Below are 16,427 nucleotides of genomic sequence, written 5' to 3'. Positions count from 1 at the left end.
TGACTCCCTATCCTAAGGTTTTGTCAATGATTCCTTTTTATAAATAGAATAAATAAACATTTAAAAATAGTTACCAATAAGTTGATCACATTTTGTGTAAGGTTTAAGCTGTTTACACATATCTATTTCTAATTCTCATTAAAACTCACTAAGGGCTGGAGAGATAGCTGAGTAAGAAGAGAGTGCTTTTACATGTGCTTGAATTCTGGCATCTTATGGGGCAGTTGTTTCTCCACAGCCACCTCATTACATGGAAATACTACAACGCTGTTTGAAGCTCCAGTGTTAAAGTGTTTATCCCACTCTTTCTATTTCTTTATCTAAGTGAAAAATAAAAGTCAACTTAACAGCAGTGAGATTGCTAATGCAAAAGGCTCCAGCTCCACCAAAGCAATAAACAAACAAACAAACAAATAAGACAAAGGGAAAGAAAAGAAGGAAGGAAGAGAAACATGGCTCACTTTATAGAAGACAAGCATAAAATTCAGAGTTCAATGACTTGTTCAAGTTTATAGAACTCAACAGAAATTACTCCTGTTTGCTTCTTTATATTATTATTTTGTAGTCCATGATTTGTCTACTATTTTACACTTCCTGCTTCCTATAAAATTACACACATGATTTTTACTAATGATACCTTCTTGACTGTCTCAAATAGTTCAGTTAATATAATAGGTCATCACTGATATGTTATTTCTTATTAGGAAAGTTTAGTAATCATGAAAGTATTATTGAATTAACTTCACTTATTTATTTATGAATTTGGGTAATTTTTTTTTTTTTTTGCCTCTAGGGTTATCACTGTGGCTCAGTGACTGCACTATGAATCCACTGCTCTTGGAGGCCATTTTTATCCCTTATATTGCCCTTGTTTATCATTGTTGTTATTACTGTTGTTGTTGTTATTGCTGTCATTGTTGTTGGATAGGACAAAGAGCAATTGAGAGAGGAGAGAAAGACAGACAGGGGGAGAGAAAGAAGCGACTCCCCTGAAACTGGGGAGCTGGGGGCTTGAACCAGTATCCTTATACCTGTCCTTGCGCTTGGTGCCATGTGCACCCAACCCCCAAATTTTTGTAATTCTAACAAATTTCTCCATGCGATGTGCAACTATGACCATAATGGGAATATCAAATGGGAAACTAGTGGAAAATTGAATGTTGTAATAAAAAGCCACTATTACTATACCAGTTACAAAGGACAGGCAAATATGTAGAACTTGCTTCAATGGAAAAAAAAAGCAAAGAGACAAAAATAGGAATTAAAGGGAGATAATTCAGTACAGAAGGGGAAAACCAGTATCCTGAGGACAAGTAAATTGATAATATGCATTACTAAAATAAACTAAAATATTCACTTTACATTTTCAATTAAATATTAAATATTATGCCGTAAGTAGAAAGAATACTTTAAGCAGAAAATGTTGTGTAATGAAGAGATTAATTGTAACCAAAACCACAGTTGACAAATTAAAATCACAAGGGAAGCAAGAATTAGATGCATGTTATTTATCATCTTTTGTCAAATGCATTCTTATAGCTACTGTTAATTATTTTTCAGTAATGCTGATTAAATAAAATATTAAAGATAGAAAACCTAAAATTACGTTTTGCTAAAGTTTTTATATCTGTGTGGTTTAAAATGCAAACACCTTCCTTTTTGGAATATTCTTGCAATATATAAAAAACTTTTCTAATTACTGTGCATAACAGAAATATCACATATAGTGCTCGCTTCGGCAGCACATATACTAAAATTGGAACGATACAGAGAAGATTAGCACGGCCCCTGCGCAAGGTTGACATGCAAATTCGTGAAGCGTTCCATATTTTAAAAAAAGGAAATATCACATATAAATATTATATTCAAAAGGTATTAAACAATTCTTGAACTAAATACTTTCTTGTACAAGAACTAAATATTTTTCTTCTTTCATTGTATAGAAAAAGGAGGACTTAATACCAGCTTCTATTCTTGACTAGGATTGCACTTTTATCGTGGGATGCATTTTTAAAGTATGAATTACTATATTATAGTAAATAGAATATGTAGTTTTAAAAATAATAGATAAGTGGGAATTTGTGGTTTGCTTAGAGGCAGAAGATATTTCTCTTGCTGCATCCAGGTGTGGATAAGGAGGCTTTGTTTTCAAAATTCAGGAAATGAAATATTACAAATCCTTAAAATAGATAGTAGAAAAATGTCAGAACCCAGAGGTTAGGATAGAATAAAGCATTGTCTGCATTTTAGCTTATAATATTCTGACACCTACAAGCATCTGACTTACTAGACATTTTTTTTTCTTCTAAGTGGTGGTTAAAAGTATTAGTATGGAACATAAGTAGATAATGCAAATATGTTACCGACCCCTACCAGTAGTTGCAATTATGTAAATTTTAAAACTATCATCTTTTATAATTAGGTACGATGGGCTTATGTAGTTAAATTTCATGCTGGCTGGCTCAAATCCCTAATCTGTTGGACAATTTTCTCTCTGAAAACAATTCATTTCCAAAAGACAGATTTATGTATTCTTCAAAGGAGTGATAGAAATATTTATGGTGTAGTGATCCTGGGTCCATACTCCCAGAGGGGTAAAGAATAGGAAAGCTTTCAGTGGAGGGAATAGGATGAAGAACTCTGGTGGTGGGAATTGTGTGGAATTGTACCCCTCTTATCCAACAGACTTGTTGATCATTATTAAATAAATAAAAAATTAAATATCAGAGAGAAAAAAAGAATAGAGAACCTTCCAATGGATTGGATGGGATACGGAACTGATGGTGGAAATTTTATGGAACTGTACCCCTTTTATCCTACAATCTTGTTAATCATTATTAAATCACTAATAAAAATAGAAATATTCCCAGGTTCGAGCCACTAGTCCCCATTAGCTTTGCTAATGGTTAAGCAGTATTGCAAGTGTCTCTGTCTTTCTGTTTATCTGTCTGTCTGTCTCTCTCTCTCTCTCACTATCACCCACTTCCCTCTCAATTTCTGGCTGTACGTGTTCAATAAACAAATAAACAAATAAATAAATACATAAAGATAAGAATTTAAAAAAAATAAATATTCATGGTGAAAAGTCATGATTACAGGTGGCAAATTCTTTTTTATCATTAAAAATTTTATCATTTAGCTTTTTTCATATCAGTCACAGAAATATAAGATTAATGCATACAAATTCTAAAAGTGAGCAAAATTTAAATTAAGTACAGAAAGGAAGAAGATTGGTGAAAATAAAATTTACACAGGATAAAAGATTGGCTAAAGTAAAATTTACATAGTATAAAAGACCAATTTAATGCCAGTCTAAAGATAGGAACATTAAGTTCATTCTACAGAGAAAAAAGAAAGTACAAATAGACAAGTAAACTTATTTTTTTCTTTACATAAATCAGTCATTGAAATAAGTTAATACTAAAAAGAAACAATTTCTATGAATTTTCAAAAGAGAAACTTATTTATTAATAAGTATCAAGAGACTGGAAAGAAACAAGATTTGGATAGTAGTTTAAGACCTACAATTCAGTTCTTTGTCTGTATTATCTTCTCAAGCATTGTATCTGCTGGTTCTCCTGGGATTAAGAAAAGAGATTCAATTTCACTGATGATAAGAATTAGTAATTAACTCTTAGTTCAAATAAAGAGGGGCTTATGTATGATAAAATAATCTACTCAAGTTAGATTTAATCAGTCTTTATTTCAATAATTTTCAAAGGAGTGAGACTACAAAATTTTCCTACTAAATATCTACTAGATAGCCATTGTAAAAGTAGAATGTAACAATATAGAAAATACCCAATGCAAACTATTTATAGGTTGTATATACACTTATCATGTTCTTTCAAAACATGATAATTACTTTAAAACAGCATGTTTTATTTAGTTCTACCCTTTATATCAGTTCAGATTTTCTCTCTTCCCAATATTCTTTTTCATAGTTCCAGTGAAGTGACCATATTTTAGTAAAAAGCAACCAGGTAAACAAACACCAATTTACAACAGAGTGAGTAGGAAAATTGAAATAAATTAGTGAATAGTAGTAAGATATATATATGCTATTTATTTTAGTACTCCAAATTACTAATTTGAAATAAAGGAAAACCAATTAAATTTATTTCAATATATCACTTGGGTCCAGGAAATTAGTCTTTGAAAATAAAATAAATCAAAACAGAAAAAAATGGATCATTAACACAAGGTGGCACTATGGACCAGTCTCAAGAGTAAGAGTGTTTGTTAAGCATTTTCTCTCTGTCTATATAACTGGTATCTGCCATGTCTCTTAATTTTGTATTCAACTTTACTCTTACAATTCTAACGATGCAACTGGAAGTAGCAGTTTCTAAATTTAAAGAAAAAAATCAAAATAAAAATTTATGAATAAATATTTTTATAATAAGAAATCATAAGTCAAACCTCTAGGTACAGTATTGAAAATATATGCATATATTTCCCTTATTATTTTTTAGAAGTGGCCATTATGTGTGTATTCTTCTTATTTTTAATGGGTTCCTCCTCTCTAATGATCTAGTTATTTTCATATTCTTGTTTGCATGAGCATCTGACTTTTCAAGCATTATTTGATGTTTTACAGCATTATAAAAATCACTTTACTTAATGACCATCTTCAAGTCAGCACTATTTCCCTTGTATTTTATTTCAATCAACTATCTTCAGTGAACATTCCATTATGTACTCATTAAGTATAAAATATTGAGACAGGGAATAACTCAGCACATTAAAGCATAGTACTTAAATCTCTGAAGGCCCATATTTGATCTCATACGATTTTATGCTGGAGCTGAGCAGTGCTGTAGTCCCTTGCCAATCTCTCCCTAAAGCAAATAAATACACCTGAAGAACAGAAAAAAAAATACTCAACTCTATCTACATCTGAATATTAAACAATGACAGGCATACACATATTTTTTACAGATATAGTTATAGAAATATAACTATATTTCTTGCTATATAATATAAATATAACTTGCTAACTTTCTTGAGATACAGTGTCATCATCATTTAAAAATCTTATAAGAATCTCTGTTTCTGTAAAGTCCTTATACTTTGGAGATATCTTTATCTTTATAACCATTCTCAGTGCTGTCAGTCTCCTTCATAGCACAGAAACCACTGTCATGGCATAATAATAAACACTCCTTTTACTGTACAAATATTTAAATGTACTTAATATAGAGTATTTGCAAATCATGGTATGTAGTTGGTGGGGCCTATTTTTCCTCTATTAGGAATATTAGAGCTTTACTGATTCATGATCCCTATCACTTCTAGAACAATGATGCAACCTGCACATATTCCTATAAGGACTCGAGTTCAAGCCCCTGGTCCCTGACTGGAAAAGAGAAGCTTCACAAGAGGTGAAACAGTGCTGCATATGTCTTTTTCTCTCCCGCTTTACCTCCCCTTGGTGTCAGTTAAAAATAAAACGAATTTGGGATTCGTGCGGTAGCACAGTGGGTTAAGCGCAAGTGGCTCAAAGCACAAGGACCCGAGTAAGAATCCAGGTTCGAGCCCCTGGGTTCCCACCTGCAAGGGAGTCGCTTCACACAAGCGGTGAAGCAGGTCTGCAGGTGTCTGTCTTTCTCTCCCCCTTTCTGTCTTACCCTCCTTTCTCCATTTCTCTCTGTCCTATCTAACAACGACGACATCAATAACAACAACAATAATAACTACAACAATGAAAAACAAGGGCAACAAAAGGGAAAAATAAATAAATATAATAAAAAATTAAAAAAGAAAATAAAACAATTTTTAAAAAAGAAAACAAAAGAAAAGAAATAGAAAAAAATTGGGGTCCAAGCAGTAGCACACCTGACTGAGTTCACACATTACAGTGCACAAGGACCCAGGTTTGAGCCCCTGGTCCCCATATGCAGGGGGAAAGCTTCACAAGTGGTAAAGCAGGGCTGCAGGTGTTTCTCTGCCTTTCTCCCTATCTCCCCTTCTCCTCTCAATTTTTCTCTATCTCTATCCAATAATAAATAAATAAACAAAAATAAAAATTATCTAGTGGGACAAGCTTACAGAGGAATAACTTCATATCACACCTACTACGAAACTTTGCATAGACAAATAATCTCATTAGACCAGTGGAAACATATTTTTCCACTGTTTTGGGAATATATCGCAAAACAAAAGAACATGTGCCTTGTATCAGCTAAAGTTGTGGTTCATTTACTATTAATTTTACATCCATGATTTTACAGCACTATTCATTTGCAGCAACCTGAATAAACAAAGTTATATAGGGTGGTGACAGTAAAGAAAGACGAAGCTACAAGTTATCACTACTACAGAGGTAATGTAAATGCAATGTAGTGGAGTGATTTGTGCAATTACTTTGAAATCAGCCTGCCTGGATTTGATTATCAACTTCATCATTTCTTTCTGTGTGATCTAGAGCAAATCATTACCTTCTCTGTAATCAATGTCACCTGATACAGTTACTTAGGACTTTATGTACGTTGATGTTGTGAAGCACTTGGCCAGTGTCTAGTGCCTAGTTTCAGAAAGTACTACAGAAGTTTGAGGTGTTTTCTTTTTTTTTGACACAAACAAAAGACAAATATAAATATCAGTAAGGTAGAAGAGTGAATTCAATAATACAAACTTTCTCTCTCTTCCTTCATCCCATTCTCCTTATTTCTTTTTCTGTCCTCCCTTCATTTCTTCTTTTCCTTCCTCTTTCTTGCCCTCATTCCTTCTGACTTATTAAAAGGATTCTTTCTCTTAATTATTTGTTTGTTTGTTTTAATTGAGATAGAAAAATTGAGAGGGAAAAGAGATAGATTGAGAAGGAAAAGTGAGATAGAGAATGAGAGAGGGGCCAGGAGGTGGCACATCTGGTTGAGTGCTCACGTAACAGTGCACAAGGACCCAGGTTCAAACCCCTGGTCCCCACCTACTGGAGGATAGCTTCACAAGTGGTGAAACAGGGCTACAGGTGCCTCTCGGTCTCTCTCCATCTCTATCTACTACTCCTCTCTCAATTTCTCTCTGTTTCTACCTAATAGTAAAATAAATAAAGATGTTTTTTTAGAAAAAGAGAGGATGAGAGAGACACAGGGACACCTGGAGCCCTGCTTCAACACTCTTAAAGCTCCCCTCCCTCTTTCAGGTGGAAATCAGGAGCTTGAACCCAGGTCCACGCACAGTGTAATGTGTGTGCTGAACCAGATGCACCACCAGCTGCTACATTTGTATGGTAATAATTATCTATCTTTGGAAAATTTTATTTCAGGTTTTTTTTTTTTGATGAAAAGCATAAAGATATAAAGCAGAATAGAACAGTTAAAATTTGAGTTCTTCATGTTGGAAGAAGCTAGAAAGTCTATGTTAGGTATATTCCAAGGGGCCCATGACTTTTGCAGTTTGCCTGAACCCTACAGATAACATGGAGGTAGGCTAGGAGTACTGTCTAGGAATATGGTGTCAGAGTTGAGGAAAGGACTAGAAAGCTGGGTCAGGGAAGAGACAGACTCACAAATATAGGAAAAGTATATAAATACTGTTAACTGTAAACCCCATCTATCTGACCTAGTTCCCATATCTATTCATATTTAACACAGGAGCCTGTGTAACCTCTGCGTCCTTGTCAGTCTGAGCTCACATTCCATGGTTATGACTAGCCACATGCTAGACTACACTCATTTCAGGACCAGTCTTCCTAGAGTGCAAGAAAGGGCTTTCTTTAATAAGGGTCATATCCAATTATTTTCTATATTGTAAATAGTTAGCTCTTTGAATGTCTTAATTTCTAAGACTTTACTTGTTTCAGTCACCTGGATACTTTTTTCCAAGGTGGTTGTACATTGACTTTATATTTTCCTGTATTAACTGTGAATTACAAATTTTTCACTTGTGATTTTTTTTTGAAAAAATTAATCTCATGGCCATACTTTTAAAAATTTTTAAAAATTTTAATTTTTTTAGTAACTATTAATTTAAATGTCTTTGAAATACAAGCATAATTCAAATTCTGTTCAACTTTCATCATTATTGGTTTGGAATATGTTAAAATTATGGTGAAGTTTAATTCATTCTAAAGTTTAATTCATTTTTAAATATGAAAAAGAAAAATATGACTTTCAGAGGCTCAAATTAAATTTTAAGCATTTTCTGGGAATATTAGTCAATGTAGTATGAAATTCCTACTGCAAATCTGTCATATAAATGGAAAGAGAAAGAAGCAGCAAGGAAGAGTGAAAGAGACCATACTACCAAAACATCCTTTAATTTGGCTCAGTTCGGGGTAGAATCTGAGTTGTAAACATGGCAAAGCAGCACACCCTTCAAGTGAACTAATATGCTCACCCACACTGACAAATTCTGACAAAAAAATCAAATTAATTTTTAATAAATAAAATTATAGAACAGGTTTGAGGTGAAAAGATCAAAATATTAGAGCCATAAAAATGATTCAACACATCCTTGTTAAAGTAAATTTGGCATATGGATACTGAACAGTGTTACTTTTCTTGATGTAACAAAAACATGAATTTTCTCTTTTAATCTGTATTAATATCCCTTCTACCCTCTTTAAGTGAATAAGTAGTAATGACAAAGTGTACTTTGGATGCTTAGACATATATAATCACCTTTACTTAGTTTCATTTTGATCTAATATCTTTACTAACATGCTCTCCAAAGCATTTTATAATAACTCTCCATCTCTATTATTTCCCATTTGCTCCTTTGTTATTTCCTAGTTATCTGGATTGCACAGTTCTAAAAGCAGTGGCTCTTTTGGCTTATTATCTGCCAGCAAACATGCCTGTCAAACCACTAAGCAAACTAGTCACAGTCTCTTCTGACGTGCTTAGGTTCAAATTGTTTGATACGATTTATAACAAAGCCACTAAATATTCAGTGTTGGATTACATTTGTAAATGGACTGTTAAAATGACAGAAACATTCAATAAACAAAACTAGTGAATGAATGATGTCTAATCTTCTAGTTCTTTTTTAAACAATTCAAAAATGATTAGTTTTTCATTACCAAGATACTAAGATAACTTTCTTTTATGTACCCATTGTTATAGTGTAAGATTCCTAGGGCAAGAGGACTAAAATCAATAATATGGACTCTGTTCTTCACTTGAAATCTTCCAAGGGTCTGAGAATATCTTTGTTGTCCAGACCATATGACGTTGTAAAGAGAGATCTCATGTAGCTGTGATGTGTGGTGAATCCATGATAAAGTAACTGACTAGCTTCCTGTACTATTTTGGCTTATCCTTATAGGCTCTCTCCTTAGATGGTCCTGTTTACCCACAGGAATGGATAGCTATCTAACTAACAACTGTTCTTGTATCTAACTCAGTCATAATTATACCCTTAATGGGCATCATGAAAATCTCCTTTCACTAGTTATGTAATTACAGGCACAGAGAATGAAAGCTTAACTGTAATTGTAGGCCTCGTTGCCAGCTGAATATTGAAATGTGCTAGTATTGTCATTACTTAATGTCCCAATGTGGCTTGTGGCCAATGCTTAAAGTACACTCCAGAAATCGATAACAAAAAGCATAAACAAAGCTTAATTCTTTAATAGCATCTTAATTCTGCTTATATTGAGAATGTACAAACTTTAATATGTTGAATTTAAGCCTTTGCATCAGATATGTTCACATAAAAACCTACTTAGAACTAAAGATAATGTTATAAAGTTTACACATCTGTGGGCCAGGCGATGGAGCACCTGGGTAAAGACACACACTACAGTGTAAAGCCCCGGGTTCAAGACCCTGGTCCCCACCTGCGGGCGGAAAGCTTCACAAATGTTGAAGTAGAGCTTCAGATGTCTCTTTTTTTCTCTCTCTCTTTATCTTTTATCTTCCCCTACTTTTTCAATTTCTCTCTGCCTCTATCCAGTAATAAATAAAATTAAGAAAAAATAAAGCTTACCATGTAGAAATAAAATCATCTGATCACTTATCTGAGCTTTTGCTTTTGCTAAGTAAGGTTTACTGCATTTTACTTTGTTACCTTTTAAGGGGTATATCAGTCAACTATTCCTGCTTAAGATAGCGCCCCAAACTTTAGTGACCTAAACCAGATATCACTGATTCTTATCAATCCATTTGCCTCAAGCTAGTCCCAATTGAACATGAACAGTTTTGATTCCAAGATATAAACTGAATTGAATTAGCTCTCAAATGTCTCTTTATCCTTCTTGGAGTAATGTCCTAACAAGAGAATGTTTTCTTAGGGAGAAAGCAGAAGTATAACAGCAATCTCAACCATGAAAGTGCATATCCAAGCCTTACCTTACATCACATGTACAAAAAATATGAAGTAAGTCATATGACTGAGTACAGAATCAAAGATTAGAGAAATGTACTCTGTCTCTGGGAATCCCTACCAATGTGTCCTGGAGCTCCGATTCCCAGAGCCCTGTCCACTAGGGAAAAAGAGAGACAGGCTGGGAATATGGATCAACCTGTCAATGTCCACTTTTAGTGTGGAAGCAATTACAGAAGCCAGATCTTCCACCTTCTGCACACCATAATGACCCGGGGTCCATACTCCTAGAGGGTTAAAGAATAGGAAAGCTATCAGGGTAAGTGATGGAATACAGAGTTCTGGTGGTGGGAATTGTATGGAGTGAAATTGAAAAGGGAGGGAGAGATACGGAAAGAAACAGAGACACCTGACACCCTGCTTCACCACTATTAAGCTTTTCCCCTGAAGGTGGAGACCAGGGGCTTGAACTTAGGTCCTCAAGTATTGTAATGTTCATTTAACCAGATGTGCCACCTCTTGGCCTCTTGATTGGAAAATTTATGGTTCCTTCTTTAGGCCTTTCTACTAGATTTCTGAGCTAAATAATTCTAAATTTAGTCACAGAGAACTACTAAGTGCTTTTATTTTGAGGTATATAGTTTCCTCTTACTTATAGATACATGTATGCATGTACCCAGCCCCATAACCCCTATTCTATATCTAGGATCTGTATCTTTAATAGAGAAAGTGCCATCTGAGGTTGCTGGCGCTCATGTGGAGTGCCTCCAACCAGAAGGTAAGCCACTGGCTTCTTCATCGCAAGTTTAAGGGACTCTGTGATGCAGTAAGAATGCCAGGAGAGATCCTAGTATGAATCTCTGGTTTATTCAGGGTAAAACACAAGGATTTATAGCAAACAGGACAAAGGACATTTTTCGTATATGTCAGAAATTAAAGGTTTCTTAAAGGTCAGCTTACCCCTATGTTGGGGAGGGATAGGAATGACAAGAACTGATGTGATACCAAAAGGTCAAGACAATTGTTTTCCATGCAGGCATCTTAATTATCCAAAGGTATTAAGAAAAACATAGTGGCTAAAACAGTAGAATGAGATGAAACAGAGAGAGGCAATCATAGATATCAAAGCAAAGAAAATAGATGTGGGGGTCTCATTGCCAAGTCACTGGCAAGGGTGTATGATAAAGTGTGTTCTTTTATATGATCAAAAGGTGAACTTATAGTGAATGTGTGAACTTTGAAGGACTATGGTGAACTTTGAATGAACCCTCAAGCAGGTAGCCATTTGGCCTGCTAGAAGGGGAAACTAAGTGTGAGAGGCTTGTAGGCTTTATGTGAGCTTGAAAGGCTAACAAGGGGAAACTGAGTCTGGGAGGCTTTCCCTCTTGGCTCATCCCTATATGGAAGAGGCTAACAAGTGGGATGTCTTTCCAGACCTCCATTCAAGGATGGGAGAGCTCCCCTAAGCTCTACCAAGCTTTCACATAGTCCCACATGAGGTGTTAAGAAAGGTCTCACTAGATTATTGGAGTTGGAAAGTTGATATCTCTGGCTTGACATCTCTGCATACAATCTGAAGCAAAAAGGCAGTGATGTCATAAAGTGGCATGGTGGCAGCAGTTGCACTGATTTAGTTGAGGTCTGCAGAGATGGAATAACAGGGTAAGGGATCGATAGGGGAGGCATCAAGAAATACAAACAAAGTTCCAGAGGTTCCACAACTGGAAGAAATATGGGTTTTAAAGAGAATGGGAAAGGTCCCTTGTAATCTCACCGATAGAAAGAATCTGAGAAGTACAGAAAGGGGAAATACAACATAGTACTTGGACTGGGTTTGGTGTACTACACCCAAGTAAAGGACTCTGGGGTGAGGGGTTGCTTTCAGGTTCACTATATGGGGCTCTGGGTTGGGGGTGGGGTGGTGAGCAGTCCTTGAGTTATGCGTACTGTCTGAAACTGTACTATTATTAACTTAAACGCTTATAAATCACTATTAATTCAACATGCCAGGGGAAAATACATTGAATATTTCAGATTCTATAACTGCCTACATTTTAATCTCAATATATATTTCTTTAGTTTAAGCATTTAATGTATCAAATTTGTAAACTGATTGAATTCAGACCTTGGCCTTAAATTGTTTAAGCAGTTCAAAATATGTTTGTTGTTGTTGTTATTCTTGTTTTTAATACAAAATTACGTACAACTTTAGACCAAATGGATCAGGATCATTTGGTCCTAACAGTATCTATTATATTGTTAGTAGCTGATATCATTAAATGACATAAAGCATGATGAGGTCAAGTATAATAAGGTAAATCCCCATCATCGGATATTTTTTAACAAAAACAAATTCCCAACGAACCTGCTTATAATTGTAATTATGTATTGCCTTTTTATTTTTTTTTCATTTTAGAGAATTTTAAACAGCTTCCTCTTCTGTCTGTGTTATCAGGTTTCTACCCCACCATAAGCCAGAGAGTTTATGTGTTCACCTTTTTTATAGTTTGTTTTCAACTTTGTATGAACTGTATTTTTCTTATCTATTATGATAAAAAATAATGAATTCACTGTTTTAAAAATTCATTACAATGATACAGAATATATGTGCAAAAATGTATGCACTGTATGGAATTACAGAATAACCAGTAATTGCTATATAGTCTTTGTCACAATGCAAATATCTCCTTCTCTGACCGAATATATAACTAATTCTATATTTTTGTCAATTTTTTATTATAGCTATGGAGTAAGGTTATGGCACAGGAATTCTGATATACAAAGGAGAACCTGAGTCTTCATATTTCAAGATAGTGATAACTGAACAACTAAAGAGGAAGAAAATTATAAAAAGTGGAGAATTGGAACTTCTCTGATATCCTGGGGGAAGAAAATTTAGTTAAGTAAAAAACGATGGGTTGGAGGTGGTCAAATGGTAGCGCAACAGGTTAAGTGCATGTGGCACAAAGCGCAAGGACACGCACAAGGATCAGGGTTCAAGCCCCCATCTTCCTACCTGCAGGGGAGTAGCTTCACAGGTGGTGAAGCAGGTCTGCAGGTGTCTATCTTTCTCTCATCCTCTCTGTCTTCCCTCCTCTCTCGATTTCTCTCTGTACTATCCAACATCATCATCATCATCATCATCATCATCATCAACAACAACAACAATAAAAAACAACAAGGGAGGGGAGTCGGGCTGTAGCGCAGCGGGTTAAGCACAGGTGGCGCAAAGCACAAGGACCGGCATAAGGATCCCGGTTCGAACCCCGGCTCCCCACCTGCAGGGGAGTCGCTTCATAGGCGGTGAAGCAGGTCTGCAGGTGTCTGTCTTTCTCTCCTCCTCTCTGTCTTCCCCTCCTCTCTCCATTTCTCTCTGTTCTATCCAACAATGACAACAACAATAATAACTACAACAATAAAAAAAAAAAAAGGACAACAAAAGGAAAAAAAAAAGCCTCCAGGAGTAGTGGATTTGTAGTATATTGTAGGCACCAAGCCTCAGCAATAATACTGGAGGCAAAAAATTAAACCAGCAAACAAACAAAAAAGCAAACCAAAAAAACGATAGAGGGGACAAAAAGGTACTTCACTGAATATGTAGGTCCTTTGTCTTGACATGAATGTAATACTTGATCATGGTATCAGGGGAAACTCTGGTGCCACGGTCTCAAGAAAAAAATCACCCTCAGAGTGGTTAAATTCAGTATGTATGAGACACTGAATATGCATGGAAAAAAACTGAATTATCAAAACAAACCATAATATATGTTTTAAAAATTTGCAAAAGTGGAAGATTCAAGAGGATCTAGTAACAGAAATACGTACATACATATGTATATGTGTGTTTGTGTACAAGTGTCCTTCCACCTGTCTCTCCCATTATCTCTTGTTTTCTTTAGTAACCACCATGATTTTCAAAGCCTAAGAGAAAGACTAGTTCCTCTTTTATCTATTTTATTGAAAGTTCATTTTCTTTATTTATATATAGTTTACTCCTACTTTCCATGTATGAATAAACCCATCCAGCTGTCAGATACCATCCAGTTAACAGGCACTATTTATTTATGTATTCATTCATTTATTTATTTATTTATTTATTTACTTATTGTTAAGTAATTTGTGGGCTTGTAACAGAACTTCAGTGTCCCCCTTCCTTTATAAAATATGGTTGGAATACATTTCCTGTATCCCTACTGTTAGTGCTGTGATTTGATATATTTCTGGCCAGTGGATTGTGAGCAGAGAGGCAATATGTATCACTACCTGGCCCAAAATCAGAAAAAAAGAAAAATGTGTGTATTTTCTAAACACTGTCTCTTTCCACATTCAGCTATTTAATGGAGACAAGGAAAAAACAAAAAAACAAAAAAACCTAGAACATGATTAAGTTACATAAGAGGAAAAAAATCATTTTGTGTGACGCAGAATACTATAAACAATACTATATTTTGATGTTTGAAATAGAACATACCAACTAAAACAGAAAATAATGTTGAGTGTGATGTTAATGTTAAATATCCAAAAATCTTTAGCAATTGTCTTAGTAGGTGGATTTTACATATAATGAGCTAATCAACTCTAGAAGGCAAAAATGGATTGGAAACTCTTAGAATTTTTTGACAACATATTTGGTAGCGGCTGACATGATATAGTTGAAAGTGACCTTGCTCTATTGAACAGGCAGCTATATAAAATTGTTTAGAAAGAAGCTCTATAGTGCAGTGTGTATCATATAACTATTGGCTATTTTGGCAGGTACTAAATACACCAGATAAACTACAGGAATAATATATTTATTTGAAGACTAAAATAAAACTAGGCTGTGAACAGCAATTCTGGTACTTTTCTTGACATCATGTAGTTAAAGAGAATATAGAAAAAAAATCCACTATAAAGACAGAATATCTAGTAGAAGACAGAGATTTAGTCACTTGTAGACTCAAGTGGCCAATTCAAGTTGGGTCAGAGAAGCAGGAGGAGAAAAAATTATTGAAAAAGGATTGTAGTGATTGGAACATGGGTTTGGTCAGAAACAGATACGTCCTATGACAAAAATATCTTTGTTAAATATCTCAAAGAAATCATCAACCAATATTAAACATTGTTTTTGACTATTGAAGTTATAAAAAAAATTGGTACTTTAGGCTAATTTTATTAGAATCAGTCTGCAAACACTGCAGAACTTCAAGGAGGACTATTCCCCAAAGCTTGCTTAGATGTGGTCATGGATTAATACTGAAAAAAAAAAATAATTAGGTGTCAGAGAGAAGGGTTACAATTATAGAAAATAGATGAATCCTTTCAAAAGTACAAACAGCTGCATCAGAAAGTAACTAAAATCTTAACTTCTTAGCTATAGGGTTGGTAAACTTCATCAAAGTTTCCCAATGGGTATGGAATGAACAAGAACTCTACCAGTTGAAAACATAGGCCCCTGGGCAAAAGGAGACTGCAGTTATCCAAATAGATATTACTCTTCATCATGTAGATAGAGTAAGTATTTGGATTGAGAGCTCTTGGGGAGATCAGCATGTATGTGCTCTGATAACTGACTGCAGCAGACAGCTGATTTTCATCATTAAATATGTTCTCTTTTTCCTGGGGACATCACTGGGCTACATTTCTTAGATTCCCTTGCAGTTAAGGAGAATAATATGTTGATGTCAATGGGATTCAAGGAGAAGTGATATATAATCTCCAAGTTTGACTGGTTAAAAGAGTGACTAGACTATGCCTTGAGACTAAGTGGTGGCTAACGTGGTAGCATAAACATGGCCAAAGTTCAAGCCTCCTACCCACAGCTAAAGGGCCATAGGTAGAAGCTTCACAAGAAGTATAGCAACACCTCAGGTATCTCTTCTATTACTCTCTCTCTTCATCTCTAGCTCTGTATCTCACTGTTAAAAAAAATGGCTCCCAGCAATGATGGAGTCAAGCAGACACCAAATCCCAGCAATAACTGGTGGGAAAAAAAAAAAGATTTATGCCCCTATTCCATCTTACCCTTATTCATACTGTTAAATGTAGGGAAAAGTAAATCTCAAAGAGTTGTTGGACCTATAAAGAGAAGGGTTGAGTCAACAGTGGCATGAAGGGACTTCACATTGATGGGAATGCATTGATGGAAGAACAATAAATTACTTGAATTAACACAGTCG

The 16,427-nt window shown here is 34.9% G+C and overlaps 1 non-coding gene across 1 annotated transcript; it reads left to right on the top strand.

The window, feature by feature from the left end:
• Positions 1–1,726: 1,726 nt before the first annotated feature.
• LOC132534486 (U6 spliceosomal RNA) lies at positions 1,727–1,833 on the top strand. The gene has a single exon (XR_009546196.1). It is a non-coding gene; the product is annotated as a U6 spliceosomal RNA (small nuclear RNA).
• The last annotated feature ends 14,594 nt before the right edge of the window (positions 1,834–16,427 follow it).

The sequence above is a fragment of the Erinaceus europaeus genome, chromosome 18 (assembly GCF_950295315.1).
Source record: "Erinaceus europaeus chromosome 18, mEriEur2.1, whole genome shotgun sequence".
In the NCBI taxonomy this organism is placed as follows: Eukaryota; Metazoa; Chordata; class Mammalia; order Eulipotyphla; family Erinaceidae; genus Erinaceus; species Erinaceus europaeus.
Note: the sequence above shows the minus strand (reverse complement) of the source record. Positions and strands in the feature narration are given on the sequence as shown.